Source organism: Pleurodeles waltl, chromosome 4_1 (genome assembly GCF_031143425.1).
Source record: "Pleurodeles waltl isolate 20211129_DDA chromosome 4_1, aPleWal1.hap1.20221129, whole genome shotgun sequence".
Classification (NCBI taxonomy): Eukaryota; Metazoa; Chordata; class Amphibia; order Caudata; family Salamandridae; genus Pleurodeles; species Pleurodeles waltl.
Genome location: NC_090442.1, coordinates 27,668,526 through 27,684,019, shown reverse-complemented (window position 1 = coordinate 27,684,019; position 15,494 = coordinate 27,668,526). Strand labels below are relative to the sequence as shown.

General features: G+C 48.2%; 1 long non-coding RNA gene across 1 annotated transcript; it reads left to right on the top strand.

The window, feature by feature from the left end:
* The first annotated feature begins 348 nt into the window (after positions 1 to 348).
* LOC138287301 (uncharacterized) lies at positions 349 to 13,494 on the top strand. The gene is made up of 2 exons (XR_011202191.1): positions 349 to 484; positions 11,753 to 13,494. It is a non-coding gene; the product is annotated as an uncharacterized lncRNA (long non-coding RNA).
* The last annotated feature ends 2,000 nt before the right edge of the window (positions 13,495 to 15,494 follow it).

The following is a 15,494-nucleotide window of genomic DNA, read 5'->3' as shown; positions in this document are numbered from 1 at the left end:
AGCTCACCCCGGCTCCTGGCAAAGATTTCCTTCAGGATTATTCAGTCTATTTCTACAAACACAGCAGAAGGTGCTGACAATCTCCTACCTGAGCAGGAACCTGTGCAGACATAGGGGCTGTGAGGGTCTGAAGATGACGATACCTGTACAGACCCTCAGGGGCTCTGCCTCCTCTGCAGCAGGCTGGACACAGAGGAGAGGAGGCTGAGACCCGCTGCTTGTGCTGATTCTGCCCCCGCTGACCTGGATACTGTTAAATTCACTGCCTGGAGAGGAGCTCGTCAGCTTCTGCTGCTTGTTCTGACTCTACCGCGGCTGACCCAGAAGTTATTCTACTCACAGGCCTGGGAGGAGTTCCCCCGGTCCTGCTGCTTGTGCTGCCGCTGCTATTCACATCATCGACTAGACTCCTCTCCGCCGCTTGTACTGTTGCTGTCTCCGGTCACCCGGAAGTGAAACGTCATCACTCACAGAAGGCGAAGTGGTAAGAAAGGAGGGGACTTAGCAAGTCAAAGAGTCGAGAGTTTCCTTTTTATATATGTTTAATATCCAAGTATTCTTGTTGTAAATTATCTGACACTTGTTTGGCCTCCATGGTAGTTCGCTCTGTGATGGAGGAGCTTTCAAGCCAGAATAATGAGTCTTTAGTTCTCCGATGAAGGTGACAATAAAAGGCCTCTCATCCCTTTGTTACACTCACCAGTGAAGGGGACAATAAAAGGTCTCTCGTCGCTGCGTTACACCCACCCGTGAAGGTGACAATAAAAGGCCTCTCATCCCTGTGTTACACCCGCCGGTGAAGGGGACAATAAAAGGCCTCTCATCCCTGTGTTACACCCACCGGTGAAGGGGACAATAAAAGGCCTCTCGTCCCTGTGTTACACCCGCCGGTGAAGGGGACAATAAAAGGCCTCTCATCCCTGTGTTACACCCACCGGTGAAGGGGACAATAAAAGGCCTCTCGTCCCTGTGTTACACTCACCGGTGAAGGGGACAATAAAAGGCCTCTCATCCCTTTGTTACACTCACCAGTGAAGGGGACAATAAAAGGTCTCTCGTCGCTGCGTTACACCCACCCGTGAAGGTGACAATAAAAGGCCTCTTGTCTCTGTGTTACACCCGCCGGTGAAGGGGACAATAAAAGGCCTCTCATCCCTGTGTTACACCCACCGGTGAAGGGGACAATAAAAGGCCTCTCGTCCCTGTGTTACACCCACCGGTGAAGGGGACAATAAAAGGCCTCTCGTCCCTGTGTTACACCCACCGGTGAAGGGGACAATAAAAGGTCTCTCGTCGCTGCGTTACACCCACTCGTGAAGGTGACAATAAAAGGCCTCTCGTCCCTGTGTTACACTCACCGGTGAAGGGGACAATAAAAGGCCTCTCATCCCTTTGTTACACTCACCGGTGAAGGGGACAATAAAAGGCCTCTCATCCCTTTGTTACACTCACCAGTGAAGGTGACAATAAAAGGCCTCTCGTCCCTGTGTTACACCCACCGGTGAAGGGGACAATAAAAGGTCTCTTGTTTCTGTGTTACACCCACCGGTGAAGATGACAATAAAAGGCCTCTCGTCCCTGTGTTACACCCACTGGTGAAGGCTGTAGCGGGGGCGCTGCGGGGTCTCTGCAGCGCGAGCCATTTTGGCGTGATATGCTGGACGTGCCGAATGAGACACGGACATAGGTTGCTCAGCACTATACTCTCTATAAGAGCACAAGGTTCGGCAGGTGCTTTATTAAATATCCTCTGGGCCTGAGGCCCATCCCTCGCATCCCCAAGGGCAACATTTTATGGGCGAACCCGGGTGGCTCTCGACATCCCTCCCTTGTTTTGGGGGCACTGAGGGATCTGTGCAAGGTATCTGTGTCACTGCACTGCATCTTACTGCCAGGCCTCAGTGCTCATAGTGAAAACACTATGTTTCAGTATGTTTGTTATGTGTCACTGGGATCCTGCTGGTCAGGACCCCAGTGCTCATAAGTTTGTGGCCTATATGTATGTGTCACTGGGACCCTGTCACACAGGGCCCCAGTGCTCATAGGTGTGCATGTATATGTTCCCTGTGTGGTGCCTAACTGTCTCACTGAGGCTCTGCTAACCAGAACCTCAGTGGTTATGCTCTCTCATTACTTCCAAATTGTCACTGACAGGCTAGTGACCAATTTTACCAATTTACATTGGCTTACTGGAACACCCTTATAATTCCCTAGTATATGGTACTGAGGTACCCAGGGTATTGGGGTTCCAGGAGATCCCTATGGGCTGCAGCATTTCTTTTGCCACCCATAGGGAGCTCTGACAATTCTTACACAGGCCTGCCACTGCAGCCTGAGTGAAATAACGTCCACGTTATTTCACAGCCATTTTACACTGCACTTAAGTAACTTATAAGTCACCTATATGTCTAACCTTTACCTGGTAAAGGTTAGGTGCAAAGTTACTTAGTGTGAGGGCACCCTGGCACTAGCCAAGGTGCCCCCACATTGTTCAGAGCCAATTCCCTGAACTTTGTGAGTGCGGGGACACCATTACACGCGTGCACTACATATAGGTCACTACCTATATGTAGCTCCACAATGGTAACTCCGAATATGGCCATGTAACATGTCTATGATCATGGAATTGCTCCCTCTATGCCATCCTGGCATAGTTGGCACAATCCCATGATCCCAGTGGTCTGTAGCACAGACCCTGGTACTGCCAAACTGCCCTTCCTGGGGTTTCACTGCAGCTGCTGCTGCTAACCCCTCAGACAGGCATCTGCCCTCCTGGGGTCCAGCCAGGCCTGGCCCAGGATGGCAGAACAAAGAACTTCCTCCGAGAGAGGGTGTGACACCCTCTCCCTTTGGAAAATGGTGTGAAGGCAGGGGAGGAGTAGCCTCCCCCAGCCTCTGGAAATGCTTTGTTGGGCACAGATGTGCCCAATTCTGCATAAGCCAGTCTACACCGGTTCAGGGGACCCCTTAGCCCTGCTCTGGCGCGAAACTGGACAAAGGAAAGGGGAGTGACCACTCCCCTGACCTGCACCTCCCCTGGGAGGTGTCCAGAGCTCCTCCAGTGTGCTCCAGACCTCTGCCATCTTGGAAACAGAGGTGCTGCTGGCACACTGGACTGCTCTGAGTGGCCAGTGCCACCAGGTGACGTCAGAGACTCCTTGTGATAGGCTCCTTCAGGTGTTGCTAGCCTATCCTCTCTCCTAGGTAGCCAAACCCTCTTTTCTGGCTATTTAGGGTCTCTGTCTCTGGGGAAACTTTAGATAACGAATGCAAGAGCTCATCCGAGTTCCTCTGCATCTCTCTCTTCACCTTCTGCCAAGGAATCGACTGCTGACCGCGCTGGAAGCCTGCAAACCTGCAACATAGTAGCAAAGATGACTACTGCAACTCTGTAACGCTGATCCTGCCGCCTTCTCGACTGTTTTCCTGCTTGTGCATGCTGTGGGGGTAGTCTGCCTCCTGTCTGCACCAGAAGCTCCGAAGAAATCTCCTGTGGGTCGACGGAATCTTCCCCCTGCAACCGCAGGCACCAAAAAGCTGCATTACCGGTCCCTTGGGTCTCCTCTCAGCACGACGAGCGAGGTCCCTCGAATCCAGCGACTCTGTCCAAGTGACCCCCACAGTCCAGTGACTCTTCAGTCCACGTTTGGTGGAGGTAAGTCCTTGCCTCACCTCGCTGGGCTGCATTGCTGGGAACCGCGACTTTTGCAGCTACTCCGGCCCCTGTGCAATTCCGGCGGAAATCCTTTGTGCACAGCCAAGCCTGGGTCCACGGCACTCTAACCTGCATTGCACGACTTTCTAAGTTGGTCTCCGGCGACGTGGGACTCCTTTGTGCAACTTCGGCGAGCACCGTTTCACGCATCCTCGTAGTGCCTGTTTCTGGCACTTCTCCGGGTGCTACTGGCTTCAGAGAGGGCTCCTTGTCTTGCTCGACGTCCCCTCTCTCTGCTGGTCCAATTTGCGACCTCCTGGTCCCTCCTGGGCCTCAGCAGCGTCCAAAAACGCTAACAGCACAATTTGCAGCTAGCAAGGCTTGTTGGCGTTCTTTCAGCGGGAAAACACTTCTGCACGACTCTCCACGGCGAGAGGGATCCGTCCACCAAAGGGGAAGTCTCTAGCCCTTTTCGTTCCTGCAGAAACCTCAGCTTCTTCTGTCCAGTAGAAGCTTCTTTGCACCCGCAGCTGGCATTTCCTGGGCATCTGCCCATCTCCGACTTGCTTGTGACTTTTGGACTTGGTCCCCTTGTTCCACAGGTACCCTAGATTGGAAATCCACAGTTGTTGCATTGCTGGTTTGTGTCTTTCCTGCATTATTCCTCTAACACGACTTCTTTGTCCTTAGGGGAACTTTAGTGCATTTTGCACTCACTTTTCAGGGTCTCGGGGAGGGTTATTTTTCTAACTCTCACTATTTTCTAATAGTCCCAGCGACCCTCTACAAGGTCACATAGGTTTGGGGTCCATTCGTGGTTCGCATTCCACTTTTGGAGTATATGGTTTGTGTTGCCCCTATCCCTATGTTTCCCCATTGCATCCTATTGTAGCTATACATTGTTTGCACTGTTTTCTAAGACTATACTGCATATTTTTGCTATTGTGTATATATATCTTGTGTATATTTCCTATCCTCTCACTGAGGGTACACTCTAAGATACTTTGGCATATTGTCATAAAAATAAAGTACCTTTATTTTTAGTATAACTGTGTATTGTGTTTTCTTATGATATTGTGCATATGACACTAAGTGGTACTGTAGTAGCTTCACACGTCTCCTAGTTCAGCCTAAGCTGCTCTGCTAAGCTACCATTATCTATCAGCCTAAGCTGCTAGACACCCTATACACTAATAAGGGATAACTGGGCCTGGTGCAAGGTGCAAGTACCCCTTGGTACTCACTACAAGCCAGTCCAGCCTCCTACACTAGGCTGACCAGTTTCTGCCAGCCTGCCACAACCAGACGAGTTTCTGGCCACATGGGGTGAGTGCCTTTGTCACTCTGTGGCCAGGAACAAAGCCTGTACTGGGTGTAAGTGTTTCTCACCTGCCCCTGCAGGAACTGTAACACCTGGCGGTGAGCCTCAAAGGATCATGCCTTTTGTTACTGTACCCCAGGGCTTCCCAGCTAGTGCAGATGCCTGCCCCTCCGGCCACTGCCCCCACTTTTGGCGGCAAGGCTGGAGGAGATAATGAGGAAAACGAGGAGTCACCCACCAGTCAGGACAACCCCTAAGGGGCCCTGAGTTGAGGTGACCCCTGCCTTTAGAAATCCTCCATCTTGAGTTTGGAGGATTCCCCCAATAGGAATAGGGATGTGCCCCCCTCCCCTGAGGGAGGAGGCACAAAGAGGGTGTAGCCACCCTCCAGGACAGTAGCCAATGGCTACTGCCCCTCAGACCTAAACACACCCCTAAATTTAGTATTTAGGGGCGACCCTGAACCCAGGAAATCAGATTCCTGCAACCTACAACAAGAGAAGGACTGCTGACCTGAAAGCTCCGCAGAGACGTCGGAGACGACAACTGACTTGGCCCCAGCCCTACCGGCCTGTCTCCAGACTCAAAGAACCTGCACAGCGATGCATCCGACAGGGACCAGTGACCTCTGAGGACTCAAAGGACTGCCCTCAACCCGAAGGACCAAGAAAATCCTGAGAACAGCGGCACTGTTCAAAAACTGGAACAACTTTGCAACTTTAAAGCATCTTTCTCTTCCCGCCGGAAGCGTGAGACTTCACACTCTGCACCCAATGCCCCTGACTTGAGTTCAAGAGAGCAAACACCTGTAGGAAAGTACCATCTTGCCTGGCATGTTACCCCCATTTTTCACTGTATATATGTTGTTTTAGTTGTATGTGTCACTGGGACCCTGCCAGCCAGGGCCCCAGTGCTCATAAGTGTGCCCTGTATGTCTTACCTGTGTTATGACTAACTGTCTCACTGAGGCTCTGCTATCCAGAACCTCAGTGGTTATGCTCTCTCATTTCTTCGCAAATTGTCACTAACAGGCTAGTGACCAATTTCACCAATTCACATTGGCATACTGGAACACCCTTATAATTCCCTAGTATATGGTACTGAGGTACCCAGGGTATTGGGGTTCCAGGAGATCCCTATGGGCTGCAGCATTTCTTTTGCCACCCATAGGGAGCTCTGACAATTCTTACACAGGCCTGCCACTGCAGCCTGAGTGAAATAACGTCCACGTTATTTCACAGCCATTTACCACTGCACTTAAGTAACTTATAAGTCACCTATATGTCTAACCTTTACCTGGTAAAGGTTGGGTGCTAAGTTACTTAGTGTGTGGGCACCCTGGCACTAGCCAAGGTGCCCCCACATTGTTCAGGGCAAATTCCCCGGACTTTGTGAGTGCGGGGACACCATTACACACGTGCACTACACATAGGTCACTACCTATGTGTAGCTTCACAATGGTAACTCCGAATATGGCCATGTAACATGTCTATGATCTTGGAATTGCCCCCTCTATGCCATCCTGGCATTGTTGGCACAATCCCATGATCCCACGGGTCTCTAGCACAGACCCGGGTACTGCCAAACTGCCTTTTCAGGGGTTTCACTGCAGCTGCTGCTGCTGCCAACCCCTCAGACAGGTTTCTGCCCTCCTGGGGTCCAGCCAGGCTTGGCCCAGGAAGGCATAACAAAGGACTTCCTCAGAGAGAGGGTGTTACACCCTCTCCCTTTGGAAAAAGGTGTTAAGGCAGGGGAGGAGTAGCCTCCCCCAGCCTCTGGAAATGCTTTCATGGGCACAGATGGTGCCCATTTCTGCATAAGCCAGTCTACACCGGTTCAGGGACCCCTCAGCCCTGCTCTGGCGCGAAACTGGACAAAGGAAAGGGGAGTGACCACTCCCCTGACCAGCACCTCCCCTGGGAGGTGCCCAGAGCTCCTCCAGTGTGCTCCAGACCTCTGCCATCTTGGAAACAGAGGTGCTGCTGGCACACTGGACTGCTCTGTTCTAACTGGAATATCTGTTAGGCATTCCCAAATGAATTGAATGTCTCTTCCAGGGGCTGCCCCCTAGGTAATGCACTACTGTCGTCCAGGGCTGCCCCCTGGGTAATGCACTGCTGTCGTCCAGGGGCTGCCCCCTGGGTAATACACTGCTGTCGTCCAGGGGCTGCCCCCTAGGTAATACACTTCTGCCGTCCAGGGGCTGCCCCCTGGGTAATACACTGCTGTCATACACTGGTGTCGTCCAGGGGCTGCCCCCTGGGTAATACACTGCCGTCGTCCAGGGGCTGCCCCCTGGGTAATGCACAACTATCGTCCAGGGGCTGCCCCCCTGAGTAATACACTGGTGTCGTCAGGGGCTACCCCCCTGGGTAATACTCTGGTGTCGTCCAGGGGCTTCCCTCTGGATAATACACTGGTGCCGGTTACATTACACAAGAACACATTTATGTATTGTTGGCACAGGAAATTATTACCTGATGTAGATCTCGGCAGATGGGTTTCTCTGTAACAAGGATGATGAATTTCCCATCCACTGATATATAAATCCCCTTATATCTTCTGGGCTATGGAGGGGACATCCGTCCATCGGTATCTAAACCAGGCCCTTGGTGATTTGCTCGGAATCGCAGGATGCTGAGCCGACGTCGGGTACTTGATCCTGGTTCCTCAGCTGCAGGTCAGCAGCTCTGGCCGTTACGCCACATTCTCTCCCCCAAGAGAAAGGATTCGCAAACAGAGAACCTTCCCTCGTGACTCCAGGTGAGTTGGATTTCGTTTACATTGTTATATATGTGCTTCACATTGGTAGATTTTACTGTGCACTGAAACTTAGTTTTCAAAATACATTTACATGTGGACTTCCTCTCCGTCACATTTTAAATGTTTTATGCATGTGTTATAACAGCTACAGCGGCCGACTTTGAAGCTGGGGACAGGGTTTAAGTCTCGGCGAGAAGCTGAACGCCCTGTAATTTTGGGCAAGTCACTTATTTTCTAAATATTAATAAATCTGTCTGTCTATAATGCACCTAGTGCTCATGTACAGCGCATCATCTATGTGCAGTTAAAAATTCAAATGTGCACGAGCATCCTTTGTCAAACAGTACCTGCGTTTTCACTATCGCAATATAACGGTAATCCATGGACAAAGCTGCTGCTTCTCTGCTCAGAATGATTGAGGAAACTGATTTAAAATTTCCCATCCATTTAATTCCTTGATCTAGAGCTGGTGCATCGTTGCACTCGTTTGTACTCGCCTTAGTACATCAGGTAGTACCGCTCTGCCATGCGTAGTTGTGTAGATACTTCCCAGGTGTTGAACTCCTCTGATGGAGGCACCATTCCAAGGGACGTCACATAGTCAAAATGCTGCTTGTCTGGCAGGTGTTACAAGCAATCCAGAAGACAGTTTTGTCGCTAGGTACTTTGCCTATAATCAGACCATGAACCACAGTTTCCCTGGCAGCTGCTGGCAGGCGATGTATGATGCAATCATGCATGCCTGAACCACGCATCCCTTAAGAATGCGGTCTCATCAACGACTGCATTTTTACCATGCATGCCGTAACATTGAATTTCGTGATTGGGCAGAGGTGCTTGCGGTGATCGAGAGTGAGCTAAGTCGGCGGGCCCCCCTCTCTGTCTGTCTATGCTGCCTCATTGGTGTTGATCCATCCGTGGTGCCGCCTCCTGCCCTGTTTGTAGACTGCAGAATGTCAATCCAACTCAGGTGCCCGCCCTCAGCATACCAGCATACCCTGGCAGCACACCTAACCCAGTTTATTGCAGATTATTGTAGTTTTGTTAGGGTTTGGGGTTTTATTTTTTATTTTCCTTATTCTGAACATAGTATGGAATATGTATATCACTCAGCGGTATTGTAACTATCACCCTGTGGACGACTCTCACTGGTACACATATGTCAGTTTCTCATGCCTAGCTTTCTAAGATTGGTCGCAATGCGAAATGTATTGGGTGTCAATATCCACGTATAAGTATTGAATTGTTGTAGCTTAATGTTTGTCATACTGTATAGATTTGCTATCGGAAATGATTCCTAATATTCAGAGAAATAAAGAAATATGGAGAAAAAAAAGCATTGAATTTCGTTGTAAAAGCATGTTTGGTAAAGGAACATGTGTGGTAAATTGTCCCCCACCCTACCCCCTTACACCTGATACCATATTCTGCAATCCAGACCTCCCCAGCCCTTAAAACTGACCCTTCCGCCCTTTAGCCCTACACCCCCTAAGCCCAAAAATTAGCCCAGCCCTTAAAATTACCCCTCCCCAGCCCTAAACTCAAAAAACCTACCCCTCCCTGTCCTAAAAACTACCCTGACCCCCGCTGTGAACCCTAAAACCTACCACCTGTCCTAAAAACTATCCCGAGCCCCCACCCCAGCCCTGAAATCTAAAACCGACCCTGCCCTGTCCTTAAAACTAACCCGACCCCCCGCCATGAACCCTAAACCCTACCCCGCCCTGTCCTAAAAACTACCCCGACCCCCTGCCCTAAACCCTAAAATCTACACCACCCTGTTCTAAAAAGTAAACCCGACCCGCCCCCACTCTGAACCCTAAAAAGTACTCAGACCCCCCGCCCTGTCCTAAAAACTACCCGACACCCACCCTAAAACCTTATCCACCCTGTCCTAAAAACTACCCCAACCCCATCCTGAATCCTAAAACCTGCCTGCCCTGTCCCAAAAACTACGACAACACCCCGCCCCACCCTGAACCCTAAAACCTACCTGCCCTGTCCTAAAAACTACTCCGGCCTCCCTCCACCCTGAACCCTGGTTCAGTCACATGCGTGGGTCAGGCAAGTGTGGTAATGATTGTGTGGTTAAGGTCTGCATGGTTCTGGCCGTGTAGTAAAGGCCAGGAAACCTATGATTTTCCGTAACATTTTTTTGGCTGCCAAAGCAGGTGCCTGCAAGGCTGGAAATCTGTTTTTCAAAGCTAAGGCTGGCATCAAACTAGATGCTGAGGTTTTTCACTGATTGCTTTGGAACCAGCACTGATCCCAGAGCACTTGGCCACCAAGGCAAGACCCAGATTGAGGGCTGTTTCCCTATCACCACTACTTCAGTTTTCTCTGCATTCAATTTGAAGCACCTCTGTTCCATCCACCTGGCTAAGCTAGCCAGGCACTATCTAAGGCGCTTGGGAGATGAACCCGGGTCCTGGTCCATTTGGTGGTCTCTGCAAACCATTGCGCTTTGCCTGAGTAACCCTGAGGTAGGCGAGGGATCGCTTCAGGTGAAGGCCCTAGAGCACGCACCACCAGGATTCTGACAGTTTCCAAGCATCTGGGAAGGTTGCGGAAGAGGTGGAAACATTCAGAATGGGTGTGAGCATGCCACTTATGGGTTGCAGTGCTCTGGAGAAGGGTCCCGCCAGGATGGAGTTCATGATGGCAACAGTTTCTTATGGGGGTGATGATGGGCCTTTTGATTAGCATTCGTTCTTTGGATAAAATCAGGAGGCATTTCTTGGTCCGTCGGGTCCAGTACCAATTTGAAGATGCTGTAAATGGCAGTGATTTTTTTGCTGAAAAATTAAGAGGCCCTTCGAGGGGGTGGTTGAGTTGGAGGCGGCCACTGGTGAGGTGAAAACCTTCACAATGCTGTAGATTTCTTTGCTTCTGTTAGTGCTACATTAATGCGGTCTGCTTGAGTGCCATGTTTCATGGTCTGGATCATTTGGTGGTAACATCTCAGAGTGACCCTCTCTGTATTGTCCTGGCTCATTCTTCATTTGTGCCCTAGTTGTTTGCAGTTACACTTCATCAATGGACCAACTGGCTTAGAATTTAGATCTTTTGGAGGGAGTTTTTGCAGGAGGTGATCCAATTGTTAAAATTCTTGATGGCTTTGGGGAGGCTGTTGGCTGTGTTCAGGTTGGTGGGTGTTGAGAGCGGTGTTCCTGTCTTTGTGAGTAATGCTGTTCCTGTCTTTGTGGGCTGGTCTGGCGATGGTGTGTGTGCATTGGACCGGGATGCTGAGCTTAATGAGGGCTTGGTTTGTCCTGGAGACTGGTGTGTGCTTCCCGACTCTGATGCAGTTAAAGGTGGTAAAAATAGGGTTCCGGGGGTGTCCAACAACTTGGGAAGGTACCTTTACTATTTGGGTTAGACCCATGTTTCCAAGGTCTTCGATAAGTGCTTTTGAATAGGCGCCGCCTTCCAGATGGAACTGCATGTCTCCGAGCAGGCTGTAAATGCTAGCATCCAGGGTGAGTGGTGTGACGATATCTATGATGAACTCAGTGAAGTTGGTGCGCGGTCCTGGTGGTCTGCAGATCAGAATGCTTCATGTGTGAGTTATGCCGTGATCCGGTGTGTACCAGCATTACACAGAGTAGGCTAATGAGGGGATGGGGAAAGGGAGGTTGCAAGGATTCTTGTGTTGAACCTGTTATGTAATGTTGCACTGGTGATGGTGAGTATGGTGTGGGAGTTCACGGTGACCTGTCCTCAAGTTCAAGTCCAGGTTTTATTATAGATTTCGATCTTGCATCAAGATCAACAGTATATAAAACAATTCAAGACACATTCATAAAGGAACTAAAACATTTAAAAAGGTTTCCTCACATTAATTCATTAATTTGATAATTTAATAAATCCATAGCATCCCTTGCCGTTCTTACTTCATACCTTTTAAATAATGGTTTTAAAAATCTTTGTTGTAATATCTGGGAAAACAAAAATAACATGCTGAATAGTCTGTATGTTAGAATGTCACAGGTTACAAATTCTTTCTTTCCTAGGAACGCCCCTCCAAGCATCAGTTACAACCTTTAGCGGCACGCAGTCCATCCTGAAGCGAAGCATACAGCGGCACGCAGTCCATCCTGAAGCAAAGCATACAGCGGCACGCAGTTCATCCTGAAGCGAAGCATACAGCGGCACGCAGTCCATCCTGAAGCAAAGCATACAGCGGCACGCAGTTCATCCTGAAGCGAAGCATACATCGGCACGCAGTTCATCCTGAAGCGAAGCATACAGCGGCACGCAGTGCATCCTGAAGCGAAGCATACAGCGGCACACAGTCCACCCTGAAGCGAAGCATACAGCGGCACGCAGTTCATCCTGAAGCGAAGCATACAGCGGCACGCAGTCCATCCTGAAGCGAAGCATACAGCGGCACACAGTCCATCCTGAAGCGAAGTATACAGCGACACGCAGTCCACCCTGAAGCGAAGCATACAGCTACTCACCCTATGCTCCAAACTCCAGTTTAAACATGGCTGAGGTGTAGCCAGAAGACATGAATGAGTCACATTAACAAGACAAGGCTTGGCGTAAAAGACCTTCATATCATACTGCATGGAGGAATTCTTCAAATGACACTTTAAAAATGACTTAAGATGAACATAACTCATTTTCTGGATGTCTAATTTTGACAATGTAAAGTGCTCCAGTGCACATTGAATGTTTGATAAAAACAGCCCAGTACATACGAAGTCTCGAAGAATTTCCAGAGAAATAAAACCCCTTAAAGTTTTAGTAGAAGCATGTAAAATCCTATGATACCATCCCAAGAAAGCTGCTAATCCTCTGATATAGGTACCCACTAATCCTAGTTTCAATCGTAAATCCACCACCGAGGCCATGGAATTTAAAGTGCAAATAGAATGTAAAATCTTACCTTCCACCTTATGCGTAAGGTGCCAAGCACTAACTTTGCTCATTTCAACAGCATGAAGAAGAGTGGAAGGAACCTTCATTTTATATCTCGTTAAAGATTTTTAAATGCCTACAACCTGTTGCCCCGTAGAGCGATTTTAGTGCATTTCCATGGGCATAAGCCTTATTTGAGATATGGGCAATATGATCGTTATCTGCCAAATTTGCTGAAATAATTCTGCCCAAATAGGGCTACTATTTTACTACCTCCTAAAGAGATATTTTTAAAAGACCAACTATACCGTTTATCCCTTGGACAACCTTTTGCAGAGCAACTCATAATTTTAGTCTTATTGATATTAACCTTCAGAAACTGGGAATCAGAGTAAGTTGATAAAGCGTCTAAATGCTTCTAAAGGCCTTTAGGAGTCAAATCCGTTAAGACAATGTCATCCCCATAAAGGAGAGTCCCCAAATAGGAACTACCTAATTTCAGAGCATCCCCACCAATGTTACTCAACGCCAAGGGTAAATTCGTCATATATAATGAAAAAAGCAAATGGGTCAACAGCCCAGTTTAACCCTATTTCCAGTTGGAATTTTTGGTGTCATACCCTGCCTACCCTCTAAAATGACACAGCACCATGTGTCTGTATGAAGGGCAATAATAAGTTTTAAAAGGCCCCCAGTGATACCCATGGCATTCAACTTCTTCCAAAGAATCTGCCTATTTATGTTATCAAACGCAGTTGAAAAATCTATAAAAGCCTAACCAGTCTAAGCTGATATACCTGTGTTACAAGATTTAACACAAACGAACGGTTAAAAAAAAAGGAGTCATCATCAAATAAAGCAATAAAATCTAAGAATGTTATTTCTTTTATATTATTGAAACTTGTACTTTGAGAACTTGATAATTCTGATTGCTATTAATTGATTTGTCTGAGATAGTTTGGGGCATCACAACTGAAGGGATGGAATCCATAGTCACCAGATGATGCCTTATCACATTTAAATCCCTTAGTGTAAAAACATTTGGTACTGGAGCTGCAATTTTAAGAGGGTCAATTTCAGACTCTTTGCCTGGAAAGACTTCCTTTTCTACCCCAAGCTCCCCAACAGGAACACCCACATTTTCATTGTTGATATCGCCCCCACCCCCTTTTACAAGTAGCCAATTGTAGCAACCCCCTGCCCCCAACCCCCCACCCATCCCCACCGCTCTGTGGAGGCCTGCACACTTTCCTCAGAAACTGCTAACAGAGAGGGCTCATCTGGGAAATTGATTTCCTAACTCCTCTTTTCTTAAAGCATCTTAATTTTCTTTTAGCTTTTTTCCCAACTTTTTTTTTTTTATTTTCCCTGGAGTCAACTACACTTGACTCCAATTGATTATGATTTCTTTCTTTCGCAATTCCCTTTGGTTGAAAAATTGTGAATACATTTATACCACTGGAATAAGTGCAAGGGGACTTGAAATTCCCTACACCCTCTAAATCATCAACTGGGAAACAATCTCTCGCCTTAAAATTGAATTTTAAACAAAACCCGACTGCACACCACCAGGACCATCGACCCACTCACATTTCATTGGAAGCTCTTTCAAGATTATTGTTAAAATGACCAACATATGGTCAGAGCTGTCAGTTGTTTTATTTCCAGCACATGCAGAATAGAAGATAACATTTTCTCGAGACACTGAAGGGTCCTAGGGAAACAAACATAGTGACTAGATGGATCAACGGCTGGATTAAGCGACAGCTCAGGACCAGAGCCTGTAAGGAGAATCAACCTGTAAGGGAGATTAAAACTAGTCATACTACTAAAAAACTCCAGTGACTTTCTCTTCCTCTGTGAAGGTGGCACAGTATTAGTGGTAGATAAAGAAGGAGAAGGGCGACTGGCTTTACAAGGTGATATCACTAGGAGAGAGTATCCAAATTTCAGCAAAGCCTCTCCAAGGCAGGACACCTGTGGAGACATCTGGTTCCTCTCACACATAAACCCAGAAACGTCCAAGCCTGGGGGACCAACACTGAGATGCTCTATAGTTATTACAAGCTGGTGATTATTACTCAAGGTGAACGACGCAACATTGGATAGAGGCTTGTCTCCGAGAGAGTTATTAAGAGAACTATGAAGAATCATCTGTTCTGCTCCTTCTTTTACCAGTCTGCTACTCAGAGATGATACATCAGCTTCCGTCTTATCCTGAGACTTTCCTGGGTGCAAGAAATAGGATAGAAAACTTGCTTTTAACTTTATGATGCCGAAAAATAGCACCTTATTTCTTAATGGATTAGACTTTGTTTTTTGGCAACATCTTGTAGTAATCAGTCTTCCTGATCTCAACTTTTTGGCAGTCATCCTATTCCAAACCAAAAAATAACAACAGCAGAGGCAACAGCAGCTGGCAGCAACTGGTCACAACGATGAGAGATTTTGCCGCTCACACCAGGAATGAAACTAGTCACTTCTGCAATAAGAGAAAGTACCACACTGTACTAAGCCAAGCAAATGGCAAAGGGATGTGTGAGTGTGCAGGAATTCACCGCTCCATTGGCTTGTCCTGTGGAAAAGCATCTGGTGCTGGCAACTTCTTATGAGGCACCTTAGTTACCTTAGGCACAAACTCCATAAGGGTTTTTTGGGGGAGAAAGAGGTACAGTGGAAAAGGAGGGGAGAGGTTCAGGTAGGTGGAAACACACAAGCCGCACCCAGACCTAGCTGGCCCGCTTCTGTGGACTGCAGGGCTCAGCCTGATGAAACAGAACTACTCAAATCTCTTCCCTCTTCCTCTTCTTCTTTCTCTTTCTCTTTCCTTTGAGGCATCCAATGTCCTGGGCACCGCTTGTAGATGTTTATGTTTGCGTGGGCTCGTGC